The sequence below is a fragment of the Excalfactoria chinensis genome, chromosome 5 (genome assembly GCF_039878825.1).
Source record: "Excalfactoria chinensis isolate bCotChi1 chromosome 5, bCotChi1.hap2, whole genome shotgun sequence".
NCBI lineage: Eukaryota > Metazoa > Chordata > Aves > Galliformes > Phasianidae > Excalfactoria > Excalfactoria chinensis.
The window spans coordinates 17,049,988-17,074,783 of record NC_092829.1 but is presented as its reverse complement, the minus strand read 5'-3'; positions in this window follow the sequence as shown (position 1 = coordinate 17,074,783).

The window sequence follows — 24,796 nt, the reverse complement described above, 5'->3', positions numbered from 1 at the left end:
GTAGAAAAGCTTTTGAACTAAACTTTACATGAGTTTGTAGTCAAGAAGTTGGTCTCAGTCTTGTGTTTTTGTCACTAGCTTTCCTGTAGGTATGAAATCAAAGTCTGTGTTTTGCCAACAGAAAGTAGATGATGCATTAATGCTTGTTATTTCTTTAAGTATACTGAGTTCAGAGCTCCCAGCCTATGTTCACAAAGACTCCTTGACTTCACCCTCATTGGGTAGAATGTTTGGAGCCAAATGCAGCAGCTGGTTAATCCAGTTTTAAATGAAACTCACTGCAAACATTTGCAACAATAAACTCATCAGGTTTGATCAATGAGTGCTTTTTTCTGCATGATTTAAGTATTCTTGACAAGTGCTATGAATATTTCTGGCTCTGGGTATGGTTTCACTTAGGAATTTGGAAGGGGTGGGGTAGGCTCAGATGAGTAAAGTGGAGGGTGATGAAAGTTTTCCATGAATAAAAGAATTAAATGTTTACTAAAAGAAGGAAAAGAAGATGAAAATGTCATGTCTGAATTACTTCTTAAGGGAATTTCTGGGAAAATACTTCAGAGTATTCTTTGTCTTCAGAGAGGAATACAAATACACCCATAAACAGTTCTGAGATTTTAAACATAGGATATTTTGTCCTTGCCTCCAAGTCATTCAGTCATGTTATTTAGTTTGCAAACTCTGGAAGACAATAACAAACATTTCTCTTGATTAGCGTTTGGTGAAGGTTTCAGGGGCCATAATTGGTTTGCAGCTGTCAAGGCTTTTCTAACCACAGCAGGGAACAGCTGATTACTCTCTTTGGTGTCTGTGTAGTACATCACTTTACACACAGATATAGTGTGGTGAGGTTTCATTCAATTTATTTATTTATTATTTTTGCTTCAATTTACTTTTCTCTGTAACTAGCCATATTATCATTTATAGTAAAAGTTCATAACCATGTTGATACATTACATCATTAAGAAAGAAATTTTTCAGATATTCAGAATTTCTTGGTTAATTCAAACTCTTAAAAATTTGTATCAGCTAATTCAAACCTTTCAATATTTGAAGGGAGCATATAAACAGGAGGGGGAAATGACTGTTTATGAAGGTGGATAGTGATAGGATAAGGGAGAATGGGTTTTAACTATGATAGGAGAGGTTTAGGTTGGATATCAGGAGGAAGGTCTTCACATAGAGTCTGGTGATGCACTGGAATAGGTTGTCCAGAGAGGCTGTGTATGCCCCATCCTTGGAAGCATTCAAGGCAAGGCTGAATATGCCTCTGGGCAGTCTGGTCTACTGCTTGGCAGCCCTGCACATGGCAGGGGCATTGAAACTAGATGATCATTGTGGTTCTTTTCAACCCAGGCCATTCTATGATCCTATCTTTCTGTCTCTTTAACTGTATTGAATATGCTGCATGTAAACTTTCTCCAATTTGGAGACGCATACTTTCTTGCTGAAAGTCTCTAATCAAGGACTCATAACAATCTTTTCAGTAATGGAGTTTAGAAATTACTTTACAGGCTTTGATGTGCAATGCTGTCTTCCCAGACTGTGTTACTCTCCTATATTAGAATCATAGAATCACCAAAGTTGGAAAAGACCTAAAAGATCATCCAGTCCAACTGTTCACCCATTACCAATAGCTTCCACTAAACCATAAACCATAATTATGGTTTATTTATCTCCAAACGTATGTATTTCTGTTACGAGATAGATTCATTCTTTGCTATTATGAAGCGTATTAGAAGATCTTTCTCTTTTTTTCTTTTGCTTTTTAATCAGGAAACTGAATGGTGCAGATCAGACTTTAGATCTGTATTATGGCTTATACATATAGTGCAATTGCAGAGCAGGTACAGTCTGCAATACCAGAGTGAAATGAAGTCCCAAGTCATTGTCTGTTAACCTAAGATTAAGAATGAAATCTTGTTGGTTCAGGTTAATATTTTCCTGCATATCTGTAGCACTCACAAACCAATACTGATATACTAACTGAGATGTTAATTTAAAAAACAAACAAACAAAAACAACAAAACACATTCTGACTGCAATTGTTATAACTGGCAGAATTCAGTTGTCCTTTGCATCACAATCACAAAGTCATAATCTATTAATGTTTTTCTACACAAGGGTAGATTAGGCAGCAGTAGCATCAGCTTCCCCCATTGCTCCCTGAGTTGCTGAGCTGAATGATTTAACTCCCATTTGTCACAGTAGCAATCATCTAACTTCATGTTAAAAACTAAGCAAGTCCATTTGTAGAGGACTGTAATTTCTCCTCGATTTACTTCAGCTTTTTTGTGATTTCCCCTGCCCTTTCACTTGGCTACAGTAGCTTTGACTAAAAGTGGTATGCAAATATTATTATGTTTACAAAGAGCTGGGAAATTACTGCTTCCTTCTACCCTAATGATGTGTACTGTAAATTAAGTCATTCTCAAATCTATTTTTTGCTGATATTATTTGTTCATTTCATGACAGACAAAAGTCTGGTGAATTAAGGTTTTACAAGATAAAAACAACAATTTTTCCCAAAAAGTGATAGAGAGGAGAGATGATTCTTATTTAATACATATATTATTCTGAAGGAGAATAAAAGCTACCTCACAGAAGACTGAGAAGGAATAAGGGGAAGTGAAAGGTACCAGAGAGAGCTGACATTTTGCTTTGCATTATGTGCATTAATGTGTCTAGTTCTAGCAGTGTCACTCACCCTCCAAATGGCTTTAAATAAATCACTTAGCAAATCTAATCAGGTCTCTGATTCCTGATTTATCATTTACATATGTCATAACTACTTTGCATGATACTAGGAATGATGCTAATCTTATGGGATGTGATGAGATTAGAATGCGGTTTATTACTAGCAAAAGGTTGGAGGAGCAGCTGAAAAGAAAGAGACAAGAATGAGATGGCCCTCTTGAAACAACAATTAACTGTTATAGTTTCTTACCTGTTTGTGAAAATGAAGCCTGATATTTTTCCAACATGCAAAAAGGAGTAATCTCTGTAAATGACTTGGGCTGAGGATCAAAGAGAATGCTAATCAAGATGATGCAAATAGTGTGACTTCATCTGATAACCTTTCTGAGAAGTCAGTCAGGGCTTCAGAATCCTTAACAAAGTCTGAGTACCATGTCACTCATGGGGATGTAAAAGAGCATGTGACGTGTTCATGAATTAATTGAGCTGATATGAATAATTATCCTACTTTATGAGTGTGTCTTTTGCTTCAGTTCAGACAACAGAATGTTTTTCAGATCTGGCATACACAGCCTCTTTTAAACACACTATGGAGAAAACAAAGGAAGTGTTATAGCTGTATGGATTTCCCTGCAAATTTAAAATGAGCTCAGTTTAAGAAGATATGCTCTGATGATACAGAGTCAAGTTTACCCCTTAAGATTTAATTACTTTTCTCTTAATTTCCCAAGCTCAAAAATAAAATAAAATAAACCTGTATAACGTATGCATGTTGAGAAAACCATGCACAATAAAATGAGGAAAGGAACAAGAAATCCACCACCATAGGCAATGGAAGAGGAGCGGAGCCATGTGGTAACACCTTAACAAAGCACACTACTGTGACACTGCAACTTTGGAATGATATGCCAAGAAGGGGTGATGAAAAGTCATCAAGCTATTATATTATGCATTCTGTCTGGACAGTCTTGACAAGCTAGTATGCATGTACTAATACTTTGAAGAATTAGTGCTCTTTGAACTCTGCCACTCCTTAGTGGAAAGAAACTTAAAGGAATTATACATTGGAAGAACAAGACAACATGCAGATGGGTATAAATGCTCTGATTCTTGAGCGTGAAATATAATTACCTAAAGGTTAGATCTTGGGCCAGATTTTTCTCAGCAGCATACAGTTATGATGAGAGATAGTTTTCTGATGTCCTTACTGTAACAAAAGAAGTTGTGCTGAAGGTAAGAGGTATCAAAGATGCAGCTGATAGTTCTTCAGCAAAGATGAAAAACCGTACACTGAAGAAGGAAAGTGCTGTAGTGGCCAGCATACTATAACTATTGTTTTCAGAATTAATGGAACATATATTTTCCACCATGAACTTCTATGTACAGTTAGTTTAAACTTTAAGAAGAAAGATAGGAACTAATATTTATCTTCTTTTTTACTTATAAAACTGATTTATTAATATATAAGTATAATTTCACATCTGTTGGTATATACAAACATATACAGAGATTTATATCTGTCTTTTTATTTAAATAATGCAGATGTATATGGGGAGATCTCTGCGTGCAAGACATCTTTACAACTATTCTGATAATGAAGAGTTGTTTTCCATTGCCTGAAAGCATTTCCATCTAATAAATAACTAAATAGACAAAGCCTACCATAACTCACTCAAGGGCTTTTCTGAAGTTTCCCTGTCTCTGATCTGTCTCTTCTGTACTGGAGGGAGTATACTAGCCTCTCAGTTCTGGTAGAGTTACTCAAGCACCTTCTTTTCAGGACATTTTTTTATGTACAGTGGTTAAACTCTTTGAATCAGTAACAAAGTGTTTGCTTTGGAACCCGCATAGCTGGATCAACAGATGAATATGGTCCAGCTGGTCCTGTTTTGGGGGGGACTTACACTTGTGCCAGAATAGAGATGTAAAAGTTTGCTCCAAGATAGGGTATCTTAGTTCTGGATTAGTTGGCATAGATAATAGTCTTCAAATACCAACTGGAATGGAATTTTAAATACTGAAAGACATTGGACCATTTCTATGTCAGGTAAATCCCAGGTGAACCTGGGAAGGGCGCACCCCTGTTTTGTGATAGTAATCAGTGTTCTAAATCACTTATCAAGCCTTAACATTTAAATTCACTGATACCCTGTTGGTTTTTTTTTATTCTCCCTTGTAAATAGATCAGAATAATTACCATTGTAATTTTATAGTATTTATGGTCTGTTTTTAGAGACTTAGTAAAACGAAACAGTACGTGGAAAGGCAGTTATCATTATCAAATTATCATTAACAAATCAGCAAAAAGAGAAAAGCCATTAAAAATTAATAAATAGTTCTATCGTTCTTCTTGCTTTTTTGTCAGCTAAATATGCTGATACTGGATGACTTTGTAAGAGTCCTTTCTTTCATTATGAATTCAAGTTATTTATTTTACAATTTCTTCAAGAAATTTGAGATCTTATCTCCAAAATATTAGTTACTTTCATTTTTTATATTCAAAATTTTTATACTATTTAAGTTTACTTACAGAGCTTTGAGACGTTATACATTGATCTGCTTCTAGGAGGAAAATGAATGTTAATCCCCTACTGGAGATACGATTGGCATTATAAACAGTGATCACATATTTGCCACTATTCCCTCCTCCCTTGTCTAAAAATCTTAGAAAAAAAGATATCAGAAAGTGACATTTTGTTTTCAGTAAATATCCAGCAAGGGTTTTTTAAACTAGCAATTTGATGTTAGTTGCTTTTATTTTTGTATTGCTTTCATGGTTTTATGATATTTTGTTATCAGTATTCCACATCATTACACTATGTACTGCACTGGGAGCTAAAGAGTTAATGCTTCAGTTCCATGGGTTGTGGATAGTTCTGGGTCCCTCCTTCTTGGAAGTGAAGAGGAACTACATGCCCCAAAGGACTCTGCATTTTTCTGTTTCCATTTTTCATCCAGAGGGAAGGATAAAAATTGTCCGCAGGTCACGAGACCCCAACCTCTTTTCCCTTTCTGCTCTTCCCAGCTAGACATCTTTTCTTTAGCACTAGAGTAAGGCCTTTGGTTTTTTGGACACACTCTCTCTCATTTTCTTTGAGTTATCATCTTCAATTCCAGTTATATTGTATCATATTGTATTATACTGTGTTAATTTTCATTCTGGTATCTATTTTAGTAAATTACCTTTCCTACTCAGATCATTGCTTTGTTTTTAGGCCCATATTCTTACCCCTTTCCCCTTTTTCTTTTCCCAGGTGTGGGTCCATGGGTCCCCCTACCCATAGTCACAGAACCAGGACAAATTGGCCTGTGAACTGTTAACACTTCAAAAGAGTCAAAAGCCGCTTTCTCTTGCACTGGAATAAATCTGGGGTTACAGAAGAAAATTAAAAATAAAAATTAAATGGAAATAACATCAAAGTAAATGAGAACAGGTTTTCCTCTGAATATCTTGCAGTTGTTATTTATCTGAACAATAAAAAATATCCCAGACTGTGATCACTTGTGACTACCCAAAAATGCAATGAATGTAAAGGCAAACAATCTCCTTCTTTCCCATTCATCAAAATAATTAACTACATGTGTAATTTTGGGCCCATTAACAGAATGTCAATATAAATGAAGTACATACCTTATGGTATGTTCTGCTGATTAGGGAAAAGTTAGACAAGTGATTAAAATTCAAACCTTATTCTAAAGGTATAACATCTGTGGCAACAGTAATGAGGTAACAGTGTTTTTACTAGTAAGGTTTTTCAGTAGGAGGAGGAATTTTATTTCCAGTTTTAACAGTTCAGTCTCAAAACATATCCCAAGGACAAAGCTGAATGAAGAATGCAGAGATTAGCAGAAGTTTACTGATTTTGGTACCTTTCCCTGCGACAACTGCTTCACACTTTGGAAAATACATCTCATTGTGTAAAATGTATATGCAATCTGTAGTCAGTTCTAGGGATACTATGAACTATAAACTCCAAGGAGCTTTTGTCTCCATACCCTGTTTCTTATTTTCTGGTTAATAAATCAGTACTCATAACATTTTCATGGTTTATTTCCCATTTCTGCATAGCATTCTGTTGTCCAAGATATGAAAATAACTGGAAAGTTTAAATAAATAAATGAAAAAGCAGTAGAAAGAAATTAAAGGAAGCATAAGGAAGGAAGAAGTGGAAGTTTGAAGCTAGAATCTCATTTTCTCATCAGTGCTAGTTAAATTAAGACTGTCTACTCAATTCACTGGAATTATAACACTTAACAGGATGCCAAACAGAACTTTTTTGAGGACAATATATTCTGGTCAAAATTGTTAACAAGTATTCTCTAATATGGTTCTTTTTTACAGTTTGGCAAGGTTGTAGTAGCTGGGACACTTCAGTTGTGGCTTATGTTACAAGAGACCCTGGTCTTCCTATGCTGGCCTTAACTAGTCCCAGTCAGCTTGTCAGTGGACAAGCTACAGAAAGCAACTGGTGATGACTGTAAAAACTTGTATAAGAAAGGGTAGGAAAAAAAATATGCAGCAGGCAGAAGAGACAGGAATGACATAAACAGAGAGAGTCACAAAGCTGAAGACACTGAGGTCAGGCAGGAAGGAGATGCTCAAGTTTGCAGACATTTCTGTACAGCCTATGGAGGAGGATGACATTTGCAGCCCATTGAGAACCATACCAGAGCAGACTACTAGGAAGAACCATGGAGAAGCTCACACAAGAGCAAGATTTCTGGAAGGAACTACAGCTTGTGGGGGACAAACAGAGAAAGATTCCATTACTAAAAGACTGTACACCACTGGAAGGACCTCCAATAAGTATCTGAGGGGAAATGAGCCTCAGAAAAGGTACAGAAGAGTGTGGGGTGTTTTTTGGTTTGTCCCCATTCCTTACCACCTTACTTTTAACTTCTCCCCAAGTTGAGTCTGTTCTGCCCATTATTGTAATTGATATCCCTGCCTTTATCTCAACCCATAAGCTTTCCCATTTTATTTCCATGTCTCAGTGAAAAGGGACAGTGAGAGAGCTGGGTGGGTGTCTGACAGCCAACAACATTTAACCCAGTTTCCAAGTAGGCCAAATCAGTACTGAAATGAAAATCTCCCAGTTTTAGTGCTAACATATGATTTGTAATATAGTGCTAACAATTGATTTGTATGCAAATTGAGGGTCTTTAACTTCCAGCTGCTCCAGCTGGTTTATGAAATGTTTTTTGAAGAACTGCTTACAGGGCTATGTCAAAAAAGGAAATCTGGCTTAGATATTTTCAGAAGAAATACCCAGGGGCATGCCTACACCTGACAGTATGTCGTCATTCCGAACCTGAAGCAATGCAGCTGTGTAAAGCAAGAAGCAAGGCTAATTAACTGATGTATTTGAACTACTTCCTAGATCCAAATCATTATCTTTCAGTGGTTCATCACTTTACTGTGTAAAACAGGCTGGCTCACTCAGAGCAGGCCCAGTGATCTCTAGCAAAACCTTTCACTATGCTGCAGAGACATGTCTCATTGTCCCTGAGACAAGCAGGGAGTAAGCTAGCACATCTACCTATACCACTGGCTTCTGAAGACCATCACTTTTCTGACTTGTGTGACTTTTCACACAATGCAGAAGAAGATCCTTCCTCAACTTGTTAACACCAGCTCACATTTTGAGTTTCACAAGATCCGGGAGTCTACAGAAATTTTCTGGTCCTGTGTGTCTAAGCTAGGAACTATAAATGAGACTATTAGGGTGGCAATTTTCAGAAGACAAAATGAAGTCTAAAATACATAGTGATTTAGATATATATATAGTAAATGCATAATGGATTTACTAATTATTATTACATCCCTTCAAGATGGGAAGCAATGCATTAACATACGTAGATGTTAGATCTTTCAAGAGGAATACTACATATCTTCCACAAAGATAGAAAGCATACTATACATAACAAGTGAGGCTATTTGAAATTAAATAGTTAGAAACACAATAATAACATAATGAGTGATAAAGAAAGGAAAAACTCATCTGGTTACAAAAAAACCCCAACCACTAAAGATGTAATGATGATATACTGACTCTCAGAGGTGATATATCTTAAAGACAAATATTTTTAGTTGAAAACAGTTTTCAAGACTTTACACAGAAATATGAAATCTCATTTTAATTAGTATTCAAATGATTTCAAAAAGGGAAACATTTCACCAAAAAAGAGAAATGCATTCTGAACATAATGCTCATCTACTATCATGTGACAGTCTTAACAGTAATACAGTAATAGTGTAGAGAACAAGGAGATAAAAATGGATCACTTTATTTATTTACTCATTTAACCTTGATTTATTCCAACACAGATCTAGGGTGTGTAGAGAAGCAATAGAAGACATGAAGACTTTTGTACTCTCACTGGGAGTGAATCTATTTATGTACAAATATAGCAGAATATTTCTTGAACTGAAAATTATGTTCTTTAAGTTTTAGAAAGTGTAGGAGACCTTTGTGACTAGGACTTCATTTTTTTCTGAGGATGTATTTTATCTTCCTAGTTAGCTGTGAAGATGAGAGCATATACATATTAAAACAGATAGCTCAAAGATAAACAATTAGATAAAATAATTTCAATGTGCGATTTAAAAAATTGGGAGTTGCTGTGACAGCAACTGGTGAAGTGAGGCTTATTTTTACTTTGGGAACAAATAATATTATTATTTATTATTGTATTATTTCATAAATTGATCAAATCCCCAAAGGACAGGGATCAAAATCTTGATGGAATAATCAGCTTGGGTTTGAAATGAAACAATATAAAGTCAGCAAACGTCATATTACTTACTATAATGACTACTCTTCTTCTCTTTCGAACAATACTGGGCTGAACCAGTTCTTAGAGATGAGATAATTCTGTCCAATTTTTGGAGAGTTTGTCAATCTATTTATTATTAGTAGTATTTAGCTAAGTTAAATATAGAAATTACTTGTGGCTATGTGCTAGTCAGAATGATGGCAATATGTAAATCAAAGGACCTATTTCTTAAAGGCCAGTTTCTAAGTTACTGAAAACAGTACAAATATTACTTTGAGTTAGTATGAATTCTGAATGTTATACTTCTACTCATTGGACTGTATTTTATCTGCTATCTTTCTCAAAACTGTAGAAATCAAGTGAACTGAGCTCCATTTTCAGTTCCCCAGGTGGATATTATTCCTTCACTATATACAGTTGATGAATATATCTGCTGGCTAAGCATGCTCATATCCATCTGCCAAATGGCCTTATGCCTGCTAACATATTGGTCAGACACATGTCTTTGGATGTAAGTGCCAAGAAAATTTCTAACACTTGCATGCTGATCTTCTAAAGGAAGTAGCATTGAGACATTATCACTACATATGCCTTTTCCTTTAAGTTTTGACATACATATTAAGATGAATTCCCCAGCCAGTAAAGAAGTACAGAGAAAATGAAAGTGAGGAGTTGTTTTTTCTTGTCTCTTCATTATATAAGTAGTAAGTATATTGATGTTGAAGGTCCAAAGAACTTAATTACAATCAGTGGTGATACTTGAGTTTTTAGAGTAAGCAACTTCAGCTTGAGCGCTACTGAGTAAATCCAAGCTTGGTGGTAGACTGACACCTTCAGTAGGTGGCAGTGTTCCTTTTCCCTGACCTCTGCTCCTCTAATGCAAACCTTCAGCCTTCTCTGTTCATAAGGAAAATAATCTGAGATGGCAGAATACTGATGAACCCAGAAGAAGAAGTTTTGCTGTTTTATATTGAGTGAAAAGCAAACACACGCACACTAGAAAATTTGTGGAATTTAAGCTACTGTAAATGATTGAATTCATGGCCAATGGTGAAATAACTGAAGTAAACAGACTATGAAAATCTTTTGAACATATTCTGATCTGAGAATAAACCTGTCTTTATGTCCAGAGCATAGAATGGCACAGAATTTTAAATCACAAATACATTAACAATATGAAATCTAATTAATAAGACTTCCTTTTCTATGGTATATCTAGGTAGATATTTGATCTAAATATTTTGCATTTGACATAGTTAAATTTTTCACTTTTAGAAAGCATTTGTGTAAACATGAAAAATGGCAAAAAATACAGATTCCAAATTGTAAGATCTTTTTTATTTTGTCAAATTCATACATCATTAATAAATGTAATCAAAATGAATGACAACTTATTAATTTTAAAAAAGCTTTTTTTAAAACAACAACAACAAAAAAAAGAAAAAAAAAAAAAAAACAACAACAAAGAATAAAGTACCCTCAAACTGATTTTCAAGGGCACAGTGCATAAATAAAGCAGAATTTTATCTGAATTATGTCCCAGGAAAATTTTAGCATTAGAAAAAACTTAGAGTAACTACTTATATTAGAAAAAGTCTTTCCACATTTGGAAGCAATTTTGTATCAACAACCTTTTTAGAAATTCTAAAATATTGGAGTGCGATCTACCTGAGAGTGGAAGTATAAGTGAAGAGTTTACTTCATTTATTTATTTATTTGTCTAGGAATAAATTCAGGAATACAAAAAATAAAAAAATAAAAAAATAAAAAAAAAATCTCAGAAGAAAGTTTTTTCTTCTTCTAAACTTCAAGACCATATTTGTATTGGAGAGGCTGATATTTAAGTAAGCAATAAATACAAATGTATATAAATAAAAGCCTGATTGATTTGAACCTTTTGAGATGTGTGGCATCACATACATATCAACTTGCACTTCTCCAAAACTGGGAAAGTTTAAATATGTATCTGAGTAAAAAACAAACAAACAAAAAAATGTGTATATGTATTTAAAATGATAAAAACAATGATAGACTTGCTCGCTACTATGTATAAACAAATAATACAAATTACAGAATATTTACACTTGATCTAATATGTCAAAATCTCATGTCAGAACAAATGTCAGAAGTCCAAGCATTACATAGCTTGAATCAAATATTTTTCCAATCCACAGCAAGAAATTGAAAAATTGCATTAGTAATAAATAAATGATAATTCTTAAAAATAAAAAAAATAAAAAAAAAATAAATCCCCAATTCATGGAAAAATCTGAAAATTATACCCGTAAGGACTAAGGAGAGCAGCTTTTGTACTTGTATGAAGCCCGCAGAGGAATTTACTACAGTCTCTTTAATTGTAAAAGTTGGTTTGAAGGTTTGTTGCATTATCTACTTTTTAAATCCATTTGTGGAATAGGATAAGATAAGATAGAAACATGACCGTAATTAGATGATTAGAACACATGTTGCGTGGGCACGTTGAGAAGACAGCAATATTGCTTAGTGGTGGCGTATGGGGTTGAGAAAAGGATTTTCTCCCTTACCTGCCCATGTTTAGTACACTTGGTTAGATTTAGTACATTTTTAATATCTTTTTGTTTTCTCCCTCTCCCTTAATATAAAGCACCAGAAAGATAAAATCTTTGTCAAAACATAAGAATCGCAAGCTCTGAATTCTCATGGTCAATTCCACAAAAATGTTTAAATCAAACTGTGGGGGGATATACCTGTATATACATTGTGATGGGATTTGAGGAACATGTGCTGTGTAGCTCCTTTTTAATGAGATCTGGAGGTCAAGAAGATAGAAAGCCATAGGATCCTCTCTGGTAAATCCAACCCTGCTAGCAAAGTGATTATGGCTGCTTTCAGTTAATTGCTAAATTTGGACGAAGATGAAACAAAAAGAAGAGAGAAGGTCAGATAGACATGACCCGATGATACTAATTTAACCAAAAGAAAAAGATGGAGAAACAGTGGGTAATTCCTTAGACTTTTCTATTTCCAGTGCTGGTATCCAGTTCTGTAGAAACTGCTAACCTTTTAAAACCATAAGCCAGTTAAATCAGCAAATACTGTTATTTTGAATGACATTTCTATGCCTAGGTAATTGCTTAAGATATGTCAAGGCAAAGTGGTAATTACCAGTCTTGCTTATTCCATTTTCTGAAAAGATTAAAGTCTATCAGTCATGACAGCTTCTTTCTCTCAGCTAGCCTATAGCTCTGCAAGCAAGCAAGCAACTAAGGAAGAACACAAAGATCACAATACAATGTAATCAATGAATGGAAACATGAGTAAAGAGCACCTTACTTGAATCAATTAACATGACATTTCTACGAGAGAAAATGAATTTGTTTCAGAATTTTGTACATTTTATCAGTTTTAAAATATTTTATTATATTATTCTGATATTATGTTTTGTAGTAATACAACTTTACCTATATTTGAATTCATTTGGTTACACTCTGTCTTGGGATGACAAATATGAATGATCTCAGATACGTGAGAGGCAAGATTCGCAGTCTGGTGATTAGATACATAAAAAATAAAAATAGTTTTACGACTACTAATTTTACTGTAGCTAGTAGTTCATGTTTTTGTTAATTCCAGTCTATGTTTGATATTCACTATTCACTACTCTCTCAAGGAAGAAATATTTTGAAAGCTACGGCAACATATACTGGCTATTAACAGTAGTTTGTTTTAAAGGAATATAAAAAATAAAAATAAAAAAATCATACCTTATATCTGTGTCTCCCACTTTTCAAATACATAACCTTCTATGAAAATAAGTATTTTAAATTTTTTTTTATTTATTTCTAAAGTACGACCTTGTACTATTCATACAGCAGCCTTGAAACTGGTGAGATAAAGTTGGTAAACAGCACTGATCAATTTCTTGAATGGGAAAATATTGCAGTAGAGTGCTGCTATGGGCAACTAAGCAGTTTCTTCAACACTGCTCAAAAGTTATGTAGAAACAGACTATATACTTATGTGCTCTGAAAAATATTTCTTTAGGATCTGAACCCTTAGTTTGTGAACATAGTAAGAGCAGCATATCTACACTTTGAAAACTATTACTAAAAATATTGCAATACAATTAACAGGAAAAAAAAAACAAAAAAAAAAACCAAACACCTAGATCAAACAGAACCAATGTATATAGAAAAATATCTTAATAATAACTGTTACAATACAAATCATGACAATAGTAAAAAACATAATAATAGTAAAAACATTTATACATATGCTAGTTGCTGGAAGCGTGGGATGGAGAGAAATGTGGGAAGGGATTGAAAATAGAAACAGAAACATGTTTTCAAAAGAAATCTTTAGCCAAACTGAAATCTTCTATGTTTCTTCTTTTAGAAAGCTACTCAAAATGTATATGTATATACACCTATCTCCCTGCACATTCTTCCTGTTAAAATGCTCTGGATATCTTATTCATCAGTTTCTCTGGATGAGAGGCACCCCAATATTTTCAATTTACATCTTGGCAGCGTCATTTACTTGTTTACATTTTCCGTGGCCTTGCTTGAGTATTTTATGTAATTTTATTTGCATTTACTTATCTCAATGGTTTAGTTTTTTACAGCCTGAAATAAATTGTTAAACCCTATTTAGATTTATTATATTGCCCTTTTAGAAGCAAGACTAGATATTGTATCTGGATGTAAGTACAGATGAAATATAGAAGAATAAAAATCCTTCTGCAGGATCAACATTTCAGGACCTGTATATTTCTGGTTCAACTAAAGCAATCAAAATCATGATGATTTCTGGCTACCTTGCAGATATGAATTTTTTAAGTCTGTTATGTTGAGTTCTTTCTTCCTTGTTCCTCATTTTGTCTCCTTCTCAATAGACTTTTTTTTTTTTTTTAGATTTCAGTTTTTACATAACTTGGTTTTGGAGGCTATGGACTTAACTAAGCTCAACCATTGAAGTTCCTGGAAATCTACTTAGCTTGCTGTCTGCACAATTCAGTGACTTTCAATGGGAGGAGAACTCCTCTTGAAGTTGTTGAACACACCTAAGCCAAGCTATATAACTCCTGTGTAGTATACTCTGTTTGAACTACCACTTGGTCATGGATGCTAATTAATCTGTCAAACTCTGGACATCTGTTGAGCTCAGGGGTCTGTTCTGAGTAACCCTCTGATAATGGTTACTGTCAGGCTTTCAGAACATCCCAAGTAACTGAAAAACTTTGTAACACACCACTATACATCATACAGGATGTGTTTTCAAACTTTATTGCCTATACACTTACAGTAATATGTTTGACACTAACACTAAATAACTCATATCATAGGTGAAATAATGAGCCATCAGATAATCAGAAACAAACATAAAAGTGAGTAGAACCATGTATTAAAATATCTGTGGCTAGAGCAGAAGGCAAATAGCAATGAACGAAATTTAAAGACTATTGCATATATAGGACTGTTTCTTTCTCATTGAAGACAGCAGGTGATATATGCTTGAAAGAAACAATCATAATTGCAAATTTTTTACGAACTTAAGGATTCAAAGGAAAATCAATTGAAAACTAAATGGAAGTGCTAAATAGTACTAAATATGGTTATACTTTTAACTACACATAGAAAGTTTAGATAACTATGCAGTTTAATATTAGAGTTTGTGTAATTGTGGCATATTAGTTCATATCAATAAATTTGTTATATACCAGAACTGAAATCTTTTCTGTCCCATGTCCCAGTACAGAAAGTTTGAGAGATTTAAAACCAAATCAGGTTTTTCAAATATTCCTAAAGCTGTTAACAATAGCTGATCTACAACAGATCTATGACTCATAACAATTTCTACCTGCAATTAGCAAAATCTGGAAATGTTATTCATAATACAAGCAAAAAGAAGTCCAGGATTTTCCTGCGATCGTAAAAACCCTGGTCTGGATTTCCCCATTATGAACTCCTGCTAGCCAATCTCAAAAGCATGAATCTTGGCTCTATACCTGTGTGAAGTACAGTTAAATAACATCAAGAAACTGATATACTTTAGTAGGCAGCTAAACTCAATGATTCCAGAAGGGAGAACTCAAAAATATTAGTAGATTATCACAGCAAAAAAACTGATATATCTTACTGGTCTCTAGTTGTTATATGTTGAAATCTGGAATGCAGGAACACTACTAAAAGAGAAATACTGACTGACAAAATATATAAGAGTTGTAATATGAAAGTAAAGAAAACAGATTTTATGAGAAATTTTGAAATATAGAGAAATCTGCAAAAAGTCAGAGCTACTTCATACTTTCAAACTGGACAAAAAACTCCTTTTTGTTGCTACTGCGATTTACTGGTCAATTGATTGTTTCAGCTAATAATTGAATATGATGCAATGATGACAATAGCTGGGAGCATTTAAATCATTTATGCGTCTCAATACTGTAACTGTGACACCATATTGCTACATTTGAGCTCCAGTTCCACCCACATCCTGACATGGCAATGAAATGTACCTCAGATTTATGGAACCACAGGAAGAGAGACTGGTAGGCATTATTCTAATCTTGTATATTTGTATAAATTTTTTTATTATTATAAATCCAAGTTTTAATTTTTCTGTTGAATTGCCTGGATAAATTTGACATTGGCTTTCAGCACTACTTTACTTCCTTTTGGCCCTGCATGCTTGGGAATATTAGCAGATTTAATACTCCATGATGAGTCTTTGCCTCATGGAAGCATAGAGAAAGGGAATATGTAAGAATTACCATCCATATATCGTTTTCTTTCATATCAGCTAAGTGACAGATAAGAGAAAAATATTTTCAAAACCAAGAAGACATGAAAATAAAGTACATGGAGTAAAAATTATTTAAAATACTTGTTAATTTGTTTAACACAATACATATGAAATAAAATCATTAGAGCCTTACAGTAGTCTAATTTAGTCTTCACTTTTAAGTTTATTTTGATGTCTTAGAAGTGTTAATTTATGCAACCTGTGTAAAGAAGTCTTAAAATTAATTAATTAATTACCTTTTAATATAAATGATAAACACTGGTAAATAATGGTCTTTTAATCTTTTAGAATGCAGTAAGAACATGTTTAATTACATAGCAGAACTCAAAATATCTTTGGGGAGTTATTTACCACCTGTCTTTTGCTTGGAAGTGGAAAAGTTTGACTGAAAATTGGATCAAGACAGATAAATGGAAAGAGATCTGTAAGGATTTTAAAAGATGTGCAGTGGGGAAATGTGATTTTTTTAATTTTTTTTTATTTTTTTGCTCATCGTTAGATCACCCACCCATCACTTGGGAAATTCCAGAGCAGATGTTACATCCTTTTGTTATTCAAATACACTGTGATATCCAAATGGCATAATAATTACTTGCAGATTTAAAAAATTCTAACTTCTATGAAGTCCAAATTTCTTTATAAATATTTATGAGCAGAAGTTTAATAGTAACTATGACTGTAGATTGTGGCCATGTCCAGAATGAGTTGCTTTGCCACATCCATTCAAAGAAACATCAATTCAAACAAAACAAAACAAAAAAAAAGACAAAAAAAAAAAAAACTAAAAAAAAACCAAAAAACAACAGTTTACAATCCAGAACAATTTCTGAGATTTAGGACTCAAAAAGTCCAGAAAAGGGAGATGTAAATTCACAGATGCCAGTAAAGATGAATTTATCTACATCTGTGTTGTGCCTGGAGCAGCCAGGTGTTACTAGCTAGCATTTCCATAAATATTACAAAAGTAAATGAAAGAAAACATAGTGAAAAGGTTATGAGTGCAAATAACGTCAGAAAGAAATATTTCTTATAACAACAAAGCTGCCTGAAGTATTGAAAGGAACAGAAGCTGAAAATCTAACCACTGAAGCCTTTATTTTATCCAATTAATATGTTGTTTGTTTTGGTTCCAGAAAAAAAATAAAATAAAAATCTCAAATTAGAGAGAAAATTTTCAAATACATGAGATGGAGTGAAAGGTATGGAAGATTATTCTGCTTGCATCATTATTTTCTACATAATGGAAAGTCAAGGGAGATCTATATATGTTCATTTGATGTTTTATTGATTTTAAGGACCCTTCATTAAACATAATCTGTATATAGTTGTGAATATCCAAAATTTTGTGTAAAATAATATATTGGAGAAAAACTATGGATTAAGAGAATAAAATAAAGTAACAAGCCTGACTAGAATATCCTAATTAATATTTAAAAAGCTTGAGAAGAGCCTGCATTCTTAACTGAAATACCTGAAGATAACCCATGTTTCTAATAACTACACAAAAGAAACTTTATAAATGTATATGACAGTGTTAATAGAAACTACAGGAATCTATAATACTCCATATCTGTAAAACTAGTGTCTCTGCTGCTCAAAAATAGTATGAATTCAAAGCCACCAATATTTACCTGTAACATTAATAAGAAAGAGGAGTATATAAGGAAGGCAAGTATATTTATCTGGAAAGATTATAACATGTTTGAGACATTAATGTGTCAGGAAGATTCAAATAAGTACTGATTGGCAGGAAAAGTACCTGCAATTCTCTGGAAGATTCAAGGCTGTAGGGTAACATATTGTTACAAGAGAACATTCCTTCTCCAGCTGGAAAAGGACTTCTGAAGAACTTGGACACTCTTTCAACAGCATTAAAGATATTCCTGCTGAACTGAGCCAACAAATATTCCAATAAAGACTAAGCAAATTCAATGTGATATTTTGGCTACATAGGACTGAAAAGGCTCTCAAATAAATGTTAAATAGATGCTAATTTTCACAATTAGTGAGATTCTAGATTTTGTTTCATGATCATTAAATAAACAAATAAGATGATGAAAAATTTAAAAGATGGCAAGTAATTCACAAGCATTTCATGATATAGCTATGTAACCTTAAATGTGTTGTTGAGGAAGACTGGGTGAAGGAATGTAAATGACAGTCATTTAATTCATTAGATGCTTCTGAAATCTATTCCTCTATTCTGAGGATAAAATCTCATTCATTTATTTTTTTTATCAGATTTTGCTGTGAGAGAAGTGGTTATTTACTAAGGATAAGTGCAGCTTCTGTCAGAGATATTCCCTGTAGCTGATCATACCATCACAAAGTAGTTACAACTCACAGACCAATCAATACCAGGAAGAAATTGTATGTTTTACAGTATCTGCATGAGAGAACATTGGCAGGAGGGGAAGGGAAATGATTGTTATATACAGCAGAAGTTGACTGTCCATATAGATAAATACAAATAAGTGAAAATTGCTGCAGAAGTTAATGAGTAGTTTCCTGTAAGTTATTTTACATGGGCAATACTTTTGGTAATTAAAAGCCGGGTTTTACTTAGCTTTCTGTTTTCTCTTCTGTGTAGTGCTTATTTTTTATTTCACCAGTACCTTGTAACCTTCCAGGAAAAAATATTTTAGTGGTTTATTTGGGAGAATAAAACTAGAGCAAAGCCCTTAAAGTTCATTTTACCATGATGTAAAGACAAAAGTTAAAAGAAAACACACAATATAATATCCTTTAAACAACTTTCTTAAGTCTTCTTCATTGCACATAATTTACATTGCTACAGAAAGTACCACTTTCTTGCAAAGCAAAGTGTGGAAAATATTACAAATAAATAATGCTGAAAAAAAAAAACAAAAAAAAAAAAAACAACACAATTTTGTGCAATATCTCAGTACCTTTACAAAAGCTTAAATCAAACTATAACAGATCAACTAGGATTCCTGTACAGGAAATAATACAAAAATAATGGCATAATAGATAGCCAAAAGGTTATTTATAGGAGAAACTCACCAATGCTAATGCCTTCAGTCTGACTGGAAAATGCTGAGGCTGGTCACCCAGTCTCCACAAAGGAACAACATCCAGAAGAGATGCTGCCTTAGTAGTGGTCAGCCCTTAAATGAAGTCTAGGATTACCTTCACCTGTGCTCCCACAGCTGACCCGACACTTGCCTCAGCTGGTTAATCAGAGGTTCAGGCTGTGAGTATAAGTCATATAAGTCCCTTCTGCTTTACTATTACTAAGTGGAAATGAATAATTTAAAGCACTTTTTAGGAAAGACACAACTAAATATAGGGCCACTAAAAATAATACCAACATTGTATGGACTTTTCAGCTTGTACATAATCTAGGTTTGCGTCCCTGTATCAGAACCCAAGATGTTTTCCATCACTTGATTTGTCTAGCCATGTTATGACTTGAGGGAAATCTGCATGCATAGCATGAATAATTTGAATTATTCAGTGATCTAGAAACATGTCACAAAGTTCCTGTCATTCATAAACTAGGTGTAGCCAAATGAAATATAGATATGTGTTAACTGGGCAATATAAACAGCACACTCACAAAAGTATCTGTTGAGCGTACTGTGAGTGATTATTAACCCAAGGTTAAAGAGCAACAATAAAAAGTATTTAAATGAATACATTAGTTTCATAGTTTAAATCTTTAATTATTTTTCTAGGTATTAATCCACTCAGGAACATCAAATTCTGTTTTTAGTTTTGAAAACATTAGTTTTTCAGTTTTGAAAAACATTGCAGCCTTGAAGGATATCCAGTGAAGGGCAACAAAATTGGTGAGGGATTTGGAGCACAGGTCTTCTGGGGAGCAGCTGAGGGAACTGGGATTGTTTAGTCTGGGGAAGAGAAGGGTCAGGGGAGATCTTAATGCTCTCTGCAACTACCTGAAAGGAGGTATTGGTGTGGTGGTTGGCCTCTTCTCTTTAATACCTAGCAACAAGACTAGAAGGAATGGTTTCAAGTTGCACCAGGAAGATTCAGGTTGGATGTGAGGAAAGTATCTCCACCAAAAGAGTGATTTGGCAGAGGAATGGGCAGCCCAGGGAGGTAGCTGAGTCATTGTCCCTGGAGGAGCTCAAGAAACATTTAGACATTGTACTGAGGGACACTGATTATTGGGAAATTTTGGTGATAGGTGGACAGTTGGACTGGATATTCTTGGAGGATTTTTCCATCCTTGGTGATTCCTTGACTGTGTGATTCCATGATGAAGCATCATAGTCATGCAGCTCTTCTAACATTATGTAGAAAGTAAGTGAAAACACAGAGACGTCCTGTCAACTGAATGATACCCACTCTGTGAAAGTAAACTGAAAGCTGTTCACACAGCAAGAGGAAAAGAATCAAAGGCAGCAAGAGAAAACAATGCATGTTTGGAGCAATAAGACATAGCTTATCCCTTTCTGTGTTCCCTGTGAAATGAAATATGTTCATGACTATTGCAACAGCCCTTCAGGACTGTGAGAGGGTGGTAACTGTAGCCTACACAGCCCAATTTGTTGAGCTGAACATAATTTAGGAGAGTGTCCCTGTTCCAGCCCCTCCCATAAGTAATTTCCTTTAGAAAGCTATCAAAAGCAAAGCAGTGAGTATGTCTGCCTCCTTTTCATTCTCAGCTAAGTAATGATCTTAATGTTTGAAAATAGTTTATTAAATGCTGTTATTCACGTGGGTTAATAAACACATTAAAGTATTTCCCTGAGGAGGCTGGGAATTAACATGCACCTGGGTTTTCCTCAGTCTCTTCAACATTCTGATAGGAAGACAGATTAAGTCATCATTTCTTAAGCAACAGAATCCTGCTTGTTTTGTTTATAATCAGTGAAACCAGTTCTAAGCTCTCTGTTGCATCTTTTCCCCACTCTCATTCAGAAAACTTCTAGTATTTATCTGAATATTTAGTGTCTTGATTTTGACTTCCTGCCATTTTTGCTTTTGCTTTGCAGAAATAATCATCTTTGAGCCCTTCTCATTGAAGAAAGACTGTGGCCTATCTTTCACCTGTCTTCTGTATACATATTTAAGTTTTAGACCTTCATTAAACTAGTTGGGTTGCTTTTATTTCTGCTGTTTTTAATGTTTAGTCCTACTGTGTCCATGCGAGGTTGAATTCCTAAACAGAAGAAAAAAGTTTAGCTTTCATTTGGTGCTGAAGATTTTTGTGGATACTTCATAGTTTTTCCACAACTGAAAGATTCTTGTTAGAAATTTCCACATGATGACACAAACATCCTGGAATTCCTCAAAGATGTGAAATAAATTGAAAGGCTTGAGGCACTAAGCTAATATAAGCCTTTAGTGTTTTTTTTCCATATATGCTTCTGTATAACATGAAGATGTGTTTTTCACTGTTCATTCTGTCTCCAAGAGTCAAGTGCTTTCCCTACAGGTTTTCAAATAACTAGATAAAGAGCCTGGAAAATGATTGGATAAAGAAATATTTTAACCTTTCTGTAGTACACAAGTATTTTCACATTGTCTGGCAGCATTCAAAAAAGTAAGATTTAACTATTTACTGCTCTGTAAAACTGAAAACGTAAATACTCTTTAGAACTATCAAGATAAATAGTATTCCATAGCCTAAACATTGCCAGAAGTTGCATCTGCTGAGCACTGACACACATTTGAAAAGTAAATTCAGTCTTAGCTAATTTTTGATTGTAGCTTGGTTCTGTACAAAAGAATTAAGTGACTATCTCTTGCCCAAGAAAATTTCTCTCTTCAGAAGACATAGGCAAAGATTTTCTGTGGAAAAAAAAGGCACATGTAATGAAATTAATTGTCTAAGATGCCACAATCTGTTAATATTAAAGAACAAAGCATTTTATTCTTAACTCTGTAGGTACTGAATTACAACTTCTCAGACATGTACACAGTAAATACATATTTATCACTAGCATTCATGTGTCAAGATGGAATTATTTATGGTATATTTCTAAAGGTCACTAGAGATATTCATGTGTATAAATATAAAAAAGATTGAGGTTAGATTTTCTGAAGTAAAAGGTCCTAGTGTCTGTACTCAGGAATTTTCACTGGGCAGATTTCTGACAGTATCTCTAAGTTATGGTTTTAATATAGTTCTAACCTTAAGACCCATTGCACTTTACATAATCTTTCAACATCTTGCTATTATAAATGATATGAATTTGACCACCAGTGCACAAGCAATACAACATAAGTGAAATACTATATCAAAGATCCCAGAAACATGAGTTTTACTGTTTTTTTCAACCTGTTATCCCAAATTTCTAGGTGTGCAACTCAGGCTGGCCAGGTTAGTGACACTGCAGAGGTAGCTGAGTACAAGAGAGATAATCTTTTAGCCATGCTGATTTCAGCTGATAAGAGAAATTTCTTTAATATTGATGAAAATTTGTAGTGGATTTGAGAAATGATCTAGTGAACTATTTTTTCCGCAATGCAATTTTACTACCCATTAAAAAAAAAAAAATAAATAAACTGAGAAAGAAATGGAGATTCAATTTTTCTCTATTTCATTCATTTCCCTGTAAAGTCACAAAATCCCACCCCCACCCCAAGTATTGCTATCATGAAAAAAATGGGAGTGAAGGAGAGAGAACAATCAAAAGTCTGAAACATATTCCCCTGTATATTCTTATTTTTAGAGAAAATAGTCTACACAGATGATGTTCCCGTGAATCAATAACAGTCCTAACCTACTGTTTTTGCTAATGCAATGACAGATAGATCAGTAGTGGTTAAATTACAAAGGAATTTGAGATAAAAGATCCAAAACCTTGTGGTGTTCAGTAACTGTACAGCATTATTAGTTCTTAGGAGAGTTCTTCCAGGATTCTCATATAAACATTGTCCCCTCCAGACACCCCTTTCACACTGCTCTATGGATTATGGTTTATAAATTGTAACAGACCACCAAAAGAAAATCAGTCCTCCAGGAAGGGCATCACCTCTTCTCACTACAGTATTCAGATTACTTTGGCAGCTAGATCATAGAATCATGGTATTGTTTCAGTTGGAATAGACTCTTAAAGATCAAGTCCAACTCCCCTGTAGTGAACAGGGACATCCAAATCTAGATCAGGTTGCTCAGAGCCCCATCCAGCCTGACTTTGAATGTCTCTAGAGGGTGGGCATTCACCACCCCTCTAGGCAACCTGTTCCCATGCCTTGTTGCTTACTGTAAAAACCTTCATTCTTATATCCAATCTACATCTCCATCCCTTTAGTCCTTGTCCTGGACTGTCCTTGTCCTGTTAGTGCAAACATTTCTAACACACTCCCTTGAATAATTTTTGTGGCCCTCCTCTGGACACACTTCAGCAGGTTCATGTCTGTCCTGTTCTGAAGACTCCATATCTGGACACAGTACTCCAGGTGGGGTCTAATCAGTGCAGAGTAGACAGGCAGGATCACCTCCGTCAAGATGCTGTCCACACTTCTTTAGATGCAACCCAGGATAAAATTGGCTCTCTGGTCTGTGAGAGCACACTGCTGGCTCATGCTCAGCTTGCTATGCAGCAGTGCCTCTAAGTCCTTTTCAGCAGGGCTGAAGAATGAAATTATATCTAACTGCACCTAAAAAGGGAAAACATTAATTTTGCATTTTCCTTCTCTTGGTCTTGGTAATATTTCAAATTAATGCTTTATATGCTGGTTGAAATTAGTTGGTAAGGCCTCTGAATGATAACATGGAGTATATTAACTACCATAAACTTATATAATATTAAAACACTCTGTGTTTTAAAGTCATTGTTATTGCTATTTCTTTAAAACAACAAGGAAGAATGAGCACCGATCTGTATGTCTCTGCTTGGTGAATACCTGGAGAAAGATAGAAATACATCATTCAAATTGTGCATCTTAAAAAAGAAAAAAAAAAAAAAAGGAAAAAAGAAAAAAACAACCTCAGGGAGGGGGAGAAAAATTTCAAAAAAAAAAACCAACACAGATGAAACAAGTTAGAGTTGATGCTGGCTCTCATTCTCACACTCTCGAGTCTTAACTTTGTAAATTGTAATTATTTCTTCCTTCTTTCTTGACAGAAATGTTTAGAGTGGAGAGGGATTTAAATATCCAAACTACCATGTGCTTTTCTCCCAGCTGAGCAGCTGATAACAAAGTTCTTCAAAACAGTTTCAAGTGACAGGGAAAGGGGAGGTGGGGGAACCTGGGACAAAACCTAAGCCTGTGAAAAGCTCAAACTGGAATCTTATCTGTGTGTGTCAGATCTCAAGCTTAAGACATTAGGGGAAGTGATGATATTGCAATATGCAAGAAGTTATCTCAGGCAGCTTGACTAACTGCTGCATTTATCTCTAATGGCTAAGCTTTTGGGCCATGCCTAATATCCTTCAACTGCTCATCCATTATTATTATTATTATTATTATTATTATTATTATTAATTTTTATTTTATTTATTTATTTATTATGTGTGAAGAGAGTTTAAAGGTTTGTTGGTAAATATTTTTGTCTTTTATTCACTTAATGACAAATCTATGCTTCTTATATGAATGTATATAGCAA